The 11,375-nt window shown below is 42.1% G+C and overlaps 1 pseudogene; it reads right to left on the bottom strand.

Annotated features, from left to right (window-relative positions):
- Positions 1–1,418: 1,418 nt before the first annotated feature.
- Positions 1,419–11,375, bottom strand: part of LOC101626636 — an 11,407-nt pseudogene continuing 1,450 nt past the window's right edge.

Raw genomic sequence — 11,375 nt, 5'->3', positions numbered from 1 at the left:
CTGGTTGTGGAACTCAGTTACGTTCCCTAACCTCTCTGGGCCTTGATTGTGCCATCTGCAAAACAGGATTGTAATGTGTGCCCCATTCCCCTCCCCAGACTTCCCTTCTCTGCTGATGGAAATATTACAGGCCTCCAGCAGTCAACCCTTGTTGGTAAATACCTTGCTGAGGTCGTGTCTCCTTCCAGGGACAGCTCACATTCAGTGACCAGTCAATAGACGGTATAAAAGCCTGATCGCCTGAGCCCAATGCAGAACAGCTGTAAGGGCCTTTTCGATTCCAGACCTGAACACCAGGTTCACTGAGTCTTCACTAAATTTCAACCTCAACATCTCATTCTGGCCAACCCTTTTTCTTCTCCTTTCCTCAGGCATTGATCCCAAGACCGTCCCTAAGAAACACCCTGCAATGCTCATCTCCCTCTGAATTGACTTCCCAGTAAACCCAACCTGAAACATACAAGACTTTCCTGTGAGGGTGATCTTAGGAATAAAAAGCCACTCCAACCAGCTCTTCCACGAGTGTGTGCACACAGTAAGTGGAATATAAACATTAGCTGCTATTACTGAAAAATTTTCTAATATGACATTAACTCTTTCTTGCTTAGTCATGAAAGGCCTGTTATAGTGGTTCAAGTTAATTTTCCATATGCTGTGTTACATACAAGTAAAAGTAACTGGCTTGTTTTAGATGATAAGAAGTGAAAGAAATGTCTATCTGAATCTACTTGTTGCTTTTGAGATACCCTCTTTCTGGATTGTCAGGGTGTTTTCTCTGTATTTGCAAACTGATGAGATACCATCTCTACTTGTAGGATGTTTTGTTTTTTACTGAGAAAAGAAGGTGAATCATATTTTATTAGGCTGGTGTTACATCCATGTCTTGGTGAAGACTTTTTCTTGACCAGATCAAGGCTCCTCTGAGATCAGAGGCAACAAATGCCAGAGTTCAGCTCACTCATCAGACAGTAACAGTTCTGATAACCAGAGGAATGGGACATTAAATTCCTTTCCTTGCTGCATTTTTTTTCTGGTTCTAAAGTACTTGATCCTTATGTACTAAAATATTGAACTTTTCCCATAGTTTTCAAAACAAGACTAACCAAAGCACTTCCATACTTGAAAACAATGACGAGAAGACCACATCAGGTGAAACTTGTAAAACAAATGCCCCCCCCCAAAATTTCAGTTTATGCATTAAATCACAACCTAACAGATGAGAGAAATAATTGGGAAGCAAGCTAAAATGTAGAAGTTAAGGTTTGACCTACAGTTCTCCAAGGGGCACTCATTGTATAATTTGGTTAAAGCCATGCATACAACGTAAGTAATAGATAACTATGTTCTTCCAATGGGAAGGCAAGAAAGTTATGATTTTTGTCGTCACCCCCCCCCCCAACTTGTCTGATAGCATTCTCTTACACATAATCTTCACACCGAGAACAAAGGAAGTGACCCTCCCTGCCCTGCCCACAGGACTCTGCTTTTTCTCCACCCTGGTCCATTTGAAGGTTTTGGCCATAAGACCCTAAGCTACTATCCATGCAGTTGGGGTACACATCTTCACTCCAGTAGACACCTTGTTTTTCTGCCACAAGTTGAATAAATTGGGAATGCTGGCATAAAGCTTGAGTTTATCATCAGTGTCCACCCACCTCACTTTCTTGGCATCATCACCAGCTTCCAGAAGAAGCTAATCCATGCTCTCACCTACTTTATCCTTTTAGTTCACAACCTCGGTCTCTCTCCACACATTATCTGTTTTCTGGGGGTCATCAAAGTAGCCTGTATAGACCGCAGAATGCTCCTGACTAAATAGTTTGTGCAGTTGTTTCTCCAATGCCTGCCCTGGATTTCTGTAAGGAGTTCAGGGCTTCCTCACCAAATTCTCTTTTCGGTGTGGTACTAATCTTCTCTTCTGGATCCACCATCCCTCCTGGGAAGGCCCATTCTCCACAGTCCTTCCTTTTGATGGCTACAAAGTGCAGGATGCTTTTCCCAGACAGAGGGTAGGTAACTTTATTTCCCTTGCTATACTATCCCATATGGTTATGATGGGATCTGCAGCATGCTTGGGGCCTCAACACCCCAAAAGTCCTCTGTCAGACATGCAGGATTTCTAGGTCTACCACCATCAACCTCATACAAGCCATTCTGACTTCTCTCAAATAGTCATCCTTCGCATTGAATTTAGGAGAGACATTCTTTTCTCTCAGTGGGGGTCTGCCCACAGGGGCCTGGCCTGCACAGAGCTTGCAGCATACTCCACAGACTGGTACTCTGGCCATTCAACCAGCTAGCTCACTCTCTCTTTGAGGACCTAGCTCTGCAACACCATAGAGCCCTGTTCAGAGTTGTCAGCGACTTCTGTGGGAGCTCCCAGTAGCGCTATTCCAGTCTGGCATGATAAAGTTTGAAGGAAGTTCCCTTGAAGGAAAAAGGCTCCAGCAGACCAAGGTGTTGGGGCAGCTGCAGGTCATGGAGGCTGAGGCCATGGAGAGAGGCACTACTGCTAAAACCTTGCCCAGCATTCCATCATCAGAGAATCAGCTGCCCAAGCAGAGATTTCTTTCAGTGGGGGAGGTAGGGAGAGGTGTGTGTGTGTGGAAATGGGGGGGGGGCTTCCAATGGTGACCCCACCCCCCAGGCAGGGATTAGCCACACAGAAGAGCACACCAGGGCCCCAACCCAGTGCCTACCCCAGGCCTAAGTGCATTTTTTTTTAAAGATTTATTTATTTGTGCATACAGAACTGGGGTACAGGCCAGAGGCTCAGGGGCGGTGAGAGGCTTCACCAGAGACAGAGTGGGGAGCAGAACAGGCAGACCGACGAAGTACACTGCTGAGGGGAGCAGCGGGCGGGTCAGGAGAGGTCTGCCACGCCATGTGGTCACCTCCAGGGCAGGCGGGAATCGAACTCATGCGGAAGCAGCTTTAGATTCTCAGTGCTGTGCTTTAACCCACTGCACCACCAAGGAGGGCCCAGGCCTAAGTGCATTTTTATTTTAAATCAAGTGATTTTTGACATCAAAATGTGAAATGCTGGATTTGAGAACACCCACCCAGCAAATACCAAGAAAATTAACACCACAACTAAAGGGTGTTTTTCGGCCTGTTGGCCTTTCTAGAGAGATTTTGTTTATTGGGTCCAGAATTGCTGTATGAATGCGTTGGGCACCCAAACTCATTTCAGTTTTCTTATGTGTACAGTGGAAATACCAGTAGCTACGGTAAGGTTGTGTGACAGTTAGGTGTGCTGTTACAGGTAAGTTAAACTGTTCCCACTGAACACACTCGAAATAATCATTGAAAAATGTATCATGCACTTTTTGACCCCGCACCTTGAAAAACTGCATAGATTAAAACAGGATAGTTAAAATGATTATGGGAACTAGAGACCTCACCTATGAGGTCAAAGTTAAACAAAGCCTCAGAAATAACAGCATCTAGTCCTGAAATGATAAATAATGCGACAAGAAGCTCAAGCTAAGTTATTACATCAAATAAAATAAACTTTAGGGACAGATATCAACACTTGAAACATAGTTTTAGAACAAATGGAGTCCTCTATCAAAACACAAAAGATTATTTAACATTTCCCAAAGTTTGTTCCATACTATACCAATCCCACAAGATAGAGGTGTTAAGAATAAATGATTTGATGGCCAAATATGTTTGGATAATTCTACATATTCCATCATCCCCTTAGAAATTCACATTTTTAAAAAGACTGTGAATTCCAGTAAGGTGGAATAAATCACCCCTAATGGTTTAATTCTGTGTCATCCAGTAATTTCCAGCTACCTGACCAGAGATTGCTTCTTTTATGCAAAACCTGGCATTATTTTAGGAACACATTCTGCAAGTTTAGAAAGGTTTCAAAATGCCGTGTGTGGTTGGGGGTAGATCTCTAACCATTTGAAGTTATCAGCATCAGCATTTCTATGGAAGGCAGTTATGAAATACCCGAAATACCCACCCATCACCCTTTGAGCACTCTAACCTAAATGAACCAAAATTCGGGCTTAAAGGAATACCTGGGACTACCGAGAGCAGAATAAAGAGAAAAGGACTGAGAGTAGAAAAACTTGGGACTTGTCATCATTAGCCACAATCAGTAGCCTTGTTTGGTTTTGGATGTGTGCAGGCAGAGCACGCCCAGAGTACCAACGGGAAAGAAAGACCATTGCTAGGGGACACAGTTCCAATTCTGAACTCCTGTCTTCTTAACCTGCATTTTTTTCAATCATGGTATTTCTGTTCCTCTGAGCTCCTGGAAATGTGACAGAGACGGAAACTTAACCATTTGGGGGAGAAGACACCTGTTATCCCCTCATTATTATTTTAATTATCACTATCTGATTCACAAGAAACAAATGGAACAGAAGTCAGGACTGGTTCTAGCTTTCCCCTACCAGTAAGCTTTGCATCTGACACTTGGCTTCTCTGGGTCTTGGTTCTAAATTATAAAAGAATAATTGCCTCTGTTAGCTTCAAAAGTCCTTCTGGCTTTGTCATTTTATGATTCAGAATCTATGAAAATCTCATTACTCGAAGGCCAATGTCAATGCTTGCGATGAATCAAAAAGACCAGATGTTCAAATATAAACAACCAGATGCTCAAAGGACAACACATGAGGACGGCGAGGGAATAGGCGGGTGGTGTGTCAAGTACAATGAAGAAATACAGCGGACTGAAGAATTCAAAGAACACCTGGAAAAGGAATTCAAAATCAGTAATGAGGGGTTGTTTAGTTTTTAGCATTATCAAAGGGAAGACAGTTAAATCAGACCATTTGATGATACTGGTGTAAAAGGTAGCCTAAGGGAAGGAAATGAAAAACCACTATCAAGTCCAAAAGAACTATTTGCTGGAAAGCCATTGGGAAGATGCTTTCCTAAATTGTCTTCTGAGACAGAAAAACAAACAGAGCTAGACACTGACAAAGGTCTAATCCGCATCCATGAGAAAGACCTAAAGGACCTGTAAAGTACAGAGAACAAATTTTTGGCCTGCCAGAGACTGTCTTGTTATTGCCATTTTATCAAGAATATTATGGGAAGAAGAGCAGTGATTACAGGACCATCACAGTGCGAGAACCTCAAACCATGCTTCAACCTCTGTTCGGGAAGCAGAAACTAGTGGTGCCTGGCAAATTGAATTGTCATGACTTTCTCCATTTTTTCCTCAAAGTTAGACTCAAAGTTCTGGAAAAAGAACCTGAAAGAAAAGAGGAGAAAGGATTTGCTGCTTTCCTTAGATGGTGATACTGCTGATCAATAGCAACAATAAAATAACTACCAATTTACTAGGTGTTTTCTGTGCACAGCCTGTGGTACACAGGTGTGACTAGGTTGGAATCTTGGTTCAAAACTTCTTAGCTGATTGATATGGCAAATTTTCTCAATTCCTTGGACCTCACTTTTTTCACCAACAAATAATAATAGGGTCAATATGAGATAAAATAATACCTGATCCATAGTAAGAGCTCAACAAATATTGGCTATATAACACTTACTATCAAGAAGTTTATATTTTTTACTCCAATTAATTCTCAATCGATGCTGTGAGTTAGGCACATATATTAGTAGTATTGCCAATTAACAAACTGAAGACATTGCATTAAAGTGAAATAAGTTACCCCAGGTCACACAGGTAGTTGCTAAAATGTATTCAAAAATTTGAAGGACTTGACAATAATAAATGTGTATTTTATTACTACTCTAAATTCATGTTGGATTTGACTTTATAAGGCAAGATGGCACCACTGTGTTCTAACTATAAAAAGTTTATTATGATGGCTCTGTTATGTTCATTCTGCATAAGAGGAAGTAGAAGAGAGATCATGAAACGTTAGCAACAATTTTATGTAGTAACACAGTTGTAAGGAGAAAATGCCTTGAATAATGGACCAGTTCAGACTAGAAAGACAACCCAGAAATACATCCTGCATTAAAAGAGGAGGTCTGAAGCAAAGGAGAGTCAAAAATCACCCATTTTAATAATAAAAAGCCCAATAGGTAGTAATAGGCAGAAATAAGGGAGTTGACAACGGGCAGTTCTCTTTGAGGGGTGTTTTAAAAATGTGTTTTTCCATAAGTGGACAGAGCCTGGGATTATTATTTGGGTAACTGGAGATTTAGCGATGAACATTCTGTGCCTTATGCCTAGAAAGTTTTCTCCCTGAAATGATGCATTTATGTAGAATTAACTTTTTGGGTTCCTTGCAATTTCTTAGAAGCAGCATATATGAAGATTTCAGGGATTAAAAAGTCAATGAGTGATCAAGATACTTGGCCATTTGGTATTGAAGTTAAAGAGAAAAAAATGGGACAATGATTGATTTTTTTTCTTTTAGAATTAAAGAAAACTGTGTTTTTAAAGAAATTACTTAAAAGTCAATGAGTGATCAAGATACTTGGCCATTTGGTATTGAAGTTAAAGAGAAAAAAATGGGACAATGATTGATTTTTTTTCTTTTAGAATTAAAGAAAACTGTGTTTTTAAAGAAATTACTTAGGTAAAATAATTAATATAGCCATATGTAGAATGGAAGCCACCTGAAAATTAACCTATGATATCTAAAGTACAATGTGGTACAATGTAAGCCAAATAGTCTTTATTTATAGGACAGACAAGCTTCAGTCTTGTGGTGTGATGTGAGGTGTTAGGGGAAGTCCAGCTGCCCAAAATATGGCTTCCTAGCCCTCTTAAAATACTGCCTGGATTTACACCATTAAAATAAACCCCTTTGAATATGCTTTTTATTGTAAAATGTGCATTTATATTTCACATTCAGCTGTTGTCATGCTTTCCGGTGAATTAGTACAGCAGGCTTTCAACTAGCTAAGGATAGTCAACTGAGGAGACAGACTTGGGAAGGGGAGGAGGAGGGACCTTGTTGGTATGGATGGCATTGCTCAAGTACAGCAGCATTTGGGTGCCTGTTAGGCTCCAGACATTCATCTGGGTTCTAGAGACAAAAAAGGTAAGCAAATTGTGGTCCATTGCTACCAGGTGCTTACAGTCTGGAAAACAGATTGCATGAAGAGCATGGGTCTGGGCATATTTTAAATATTACCACAATTAAAATAAATAATTATTTTTTCCTTAAAATAAGCCCAGACTCAGAAAGGGAAGATGGAGGGACAGAGAAGATTCTCTTCCATCCCAATTTTGTGGAAGGATTAGACATTAAAGGAAGGCTTTTTCTCTTACCCAGTGAATTCTTTTAAGGAAGTACTAAAATTTGAGTTGGTATGTTTGACATTCTGTAGGCTGTGGAATGAGATCATTCAAGCCTCCTTTAATTCCATGATTTTTTGATCCTTTGAAATTTAAATTAGTAAAATTTGACTATATGAGAAATTGCAAACTACATCACTGACTATGAAATACAAGTCCATTGCCCATTTGTCCTATGTCCCCGCCTTTCTAAGAACTTGACAGTATTTCAGGATAGCTGTGGTTGGTGCAGAACAGGCAGCAGGAAATGGAGAGAAATGGGAACCAGGATAACTGACCAATTCTTTAAGCAGCAGACCAGAAGGGTACAACTTTCAAAGGTGGTATTCAACACACTCTAACTTCCAGTAATGGAGAGAATACTCAATTAGGACTTAAAAGACAGGAGAACCAGTTTTCACCCTGGTATTTATTAGCTGACTAGCCATGGAAAATCATAATAATTTTCACCTATATTACCGCTACAGGTTTTACTGGCAGAAACATTTAATTCAAACAACAAGCCACTGAGGTAGATTCTATATCATTTTCCTACTTACAGGTGAGGAAACTCAAACACCTAAGTTCAAGTTCATACAATCTGCCGCTTGTCAAAGCAGGGATCTGAATACAGGCAATGTCCCTATTTAACTACCAGTTAACTAATACTCCAGTTACAAAGTTCTCACTCATCTTTCTTGAAAATGGACATGTGAGAGAAGACACTGTGCAGACATTAGCTATATGAATTACAACTATACTTAATATACTTAAGGTTAATCTGTGTTTCTGAGTAGTCTGGCTTAGAGAAACGAGCACTAAAGATAACTTTCTGAAATATGGTTTCATTTTCCAACTATCCCTGTTTCAGTCAAGTGAGATGATCCTAGTTGCTGTTCCCTCAAGAATGTTCCTTCTCAATCTGTCTCTTGAAATTCTACCCATCCTTCTAAGGCCAGCTAGAATGCCCTCCAAGTAGCCACTCTCTATCTTTGGAGATTTAGAAAGGAAATATATTAAACTGTTGGGAGTTGGGATGTTGGAGAAAATCTGTGTTATGAAATGAAAAGTATTTAAGAAGCAGAAATGGGGAGAGCTACCCTACTGATGTGGAATGGCAAGAACCTCAGTGTTGGCGCTGTGATCTACACCAGCAAAGTCTTCCCCAGGAGGGACCATAGTGAAGCACCTGAGTTTTATCCAGTGGTTCCTGGCAAGTAGATGTGAGATGAAGATGAATGGAGATGACATGTGTGAAATGTCTAGCACAGTATAGAGAAAAGCAACATGGTGGTTACCAATCTCTAGGACTCTGCCCTAGGAACCTGATATCTCCATCATGCTGAGGAAGGCCACCATGCTGCCCAAGGATCAGTAGGACAAACTGGCAAGAAGAGATTCAGTGGGAAAGAGAGAGCTCAGGAGGAGAGACAGGGCAACATAAAGCAACAAGAAGCCCAGAGATAGAAATGATAAGAGAGGCCCTCCCTGGTGGCGCAGCGGGTTAAAGCACAGCACTGAGAATCTAAAGCCGCTTCCGCATGAGTTCAATTCCCGCCTGCCCCGGAGGTGACCACATGGCGTGGCAGACCTCTCCTGACCCGCCCGCTGCTCCCCTCAGCAGTGTACTTCGTCGATCTGCCTGTTCTGCTCCCCACTCTGTCTCTGGTGAATCCTCTCACCCTCCGCATCTCTGGCCTGTACCCCAGTTCTGTATGAATAAATAAATCTTTAAAAAAAAAATGATGAGAGAAAAAAAAAGCAAATGTAAGTGAATCAAGGTAGAGAAGAGAAGAGAATAAAAGAAATAAAAGCAGACACAAACAGGGGAAGGGAAAAGAAAGAGGTTTAGAGCTTGGAAAGAATTTTGTTTCCCCATCGCTCCTGCCAAATAGGACCCAGAGAAGAGTCCCAAAGGTAACCAGATATAGCATCCAAACCTGGAGTTCCAGGCACTGGCCACTATGCTTTGTAGGGGAGCTGACCCTTGTCCCCAGTAACCCTGTCCATTGGTTTATCGTGCTTTTTATCACTGTGTAGCCCAGAGGGGTGGAGGAAGGGAGAAGCCAGGAGATTTCTCCTGGTCTCTCTTTCTCAGGCATCTCCAGCAGTAGTCAAGCTCTCACCAAGTGAGCCCACCACAGTTCTGGCAGCCTACTTTCTGTCACTTCAGACCTAAGAAATGAGAAGCATCCAGCAATTGCTATTCTCAGGCTGGCCTCACCTTCCCTCAGTTCTACTCCCAGTTTCTTTTACTTTTAGTACCTTCGTAAAGTATTCACTGCGTGAAATTATCACAGTTGAATTATGTTGGCAAAAAAAAAAAAAAGCAACTTTACTTTCACTTGGATTCACCCTCAGAGTTCAAAATCAACTTTACCAGTGGAACTGAAAGCAGCAGATCTAGAGAAAGACAGAAATCCAATTATCCCTGGAGTTGGAACAGGTCTGGGCTCACTTCTCCAGTGTTTTGTTGGAGAGACAAACTCATAGTAGCTGTGAGAGTTGAGGAACTCAGCCTAGGAACTATCTGTACAATGACTGGGTTCTTGTCTATTCACGTGTATTCCTTCGTGACTGACTGTATTCACGTTGATGACCCTAAGCCTTTTTTTTTTTAATGTCACTTTTAATGTTGTCAGCAATTATTGACTTGTGGATGCATGATTGCAATCTCTGGCTCTATCCTCACATAGGTGTATATTCTCTCTGTATGCCTGCCTTTCCATTGTCTTTCTTCTGTGCATTTCTGTTTCCCTGTTCCTTTTCTGCTTCTAAGGATACCAGTCACATTGAATTAATTTCTACCCTAATGATTTTTTATAATAGTTTATTTTACAACATTTTGTACTTTTTTTAAATCTCAACTGTAATCCCCGTGTTTCCCATCACCAAGTCACCCATGTGCCATCACCATAGTCCAGTGCACTTCACTCCACCCACCATTTCTGATCCCATTCCCCACTCCACCCCCATAAAATGTCTGTGGTATATGGCTGTTCATTATTATTATTATTTTCTCACCTGGGATGACCCTAAGCCTTTAAGCAATATCTCAGCTGTATTCCCTACCGGTTATTACGTGTTCCTTATGAGTGCAGAGGACCCAGAGCTAAGTGTAGTCACAGGTAAGCCACAGACATATAGGAGAAATGGAGGGCATTCTTGGTTTTCAGAAGTGTTTGCTTTTTGCAAGATACAATTTGTGGATGGTCTTTTAGGAGACCCTCTTGATGGGGACCCTCTTGAGTTGTTCCAGTCCTAGAAAAACCGCAGGTACTGAGAAACTATTTTATTGTATTACAGTTTCCATCTCTCCTAACCCCAGAGCTTTGTTAAAACCAGACTCCTGTTTTCTAGGGAATCCACAGACCAGTTGGGGCACAAAGTAAGCACAGAATTGACCTTCAAGTCAGAGTGATGCCCACAGAAAGAATTCTGCAGGAGGTTGAGGTAAACTGTGCAGAGATGATTAGTCAAGCCAAGTCTATGAGGTTTGGACAGGTGGAAGGAACAATGGGACTTTCTCTTTTTCTGGCATAGATTACTATAGGATCAAATCACTTGTGTAAGTACCAAGGCTGCTGAGGTGTCCTCTGAGACCCTGGGTGGGAGCTGCGGGATGAAGACCCGGAGAGATGGAAAGGTGGCAGGCCCAGCTTTGGGGTACTTTAAGACATTGGGACTTGAGGCTGTGGGGTGTCATCTCAGGATCTTGGTCGCCCCGTGGCAAGGTCACTTTTGAGGCTAGGCGGCAACTTTGAATGCTGTGCAGAGGGTGGATTAGGAGAGCAGCCAGAGGCAGGGGCAGGAAGTAAGAGTTGGGGGGTGGGGGTGGAGTGGGGGCTGGTTTATACGGCAAGCCTCATTGACCGTCTCTGACCCAGACATATTAAATGAGCATATGAGCTGCTTTTCTTTTCATTCAAGGGCAAGTTTTCTCAGTCAGGGGAGAGGGGTGGGTGTCTGAGTGGGGTGGGGGCTTGAAGCAGTGCCCCTTTTGCAGCTGGACGGTAGGAGGAAGTCTCCAACCTCAGAAGTTTCCCGTTTCTCCTTGCCAAGGTCGGACAACTACAGGTGGACAACAGCGAGCCCGGAGGCATCGTGGGCTTCCACGCCAGCCCAGGGCAGCCGCCACGGCTCGCCCCCT

The sequence above is a fragment of the Condylura cristata genome, unplaced genomic scaffold, assembly GCF_000260355.1.
Source record: "Condylura cristata isolate star-nosed mole 26May11 unplaced genomic scaffold, ConCri1.0 scaffold00011, whole genome shotgun sequence".
NCBI lineage: Eukaryota > Metazoa > Chordata > Mammalia > Eulipotyphla > Talpidae > Condylura > Condylura cristata.
The sequence above is the reverse complement of the archived record's forward strand: the minus strand, read 5'-3'. Positions and strand labels throughout refer to the sequence as shown.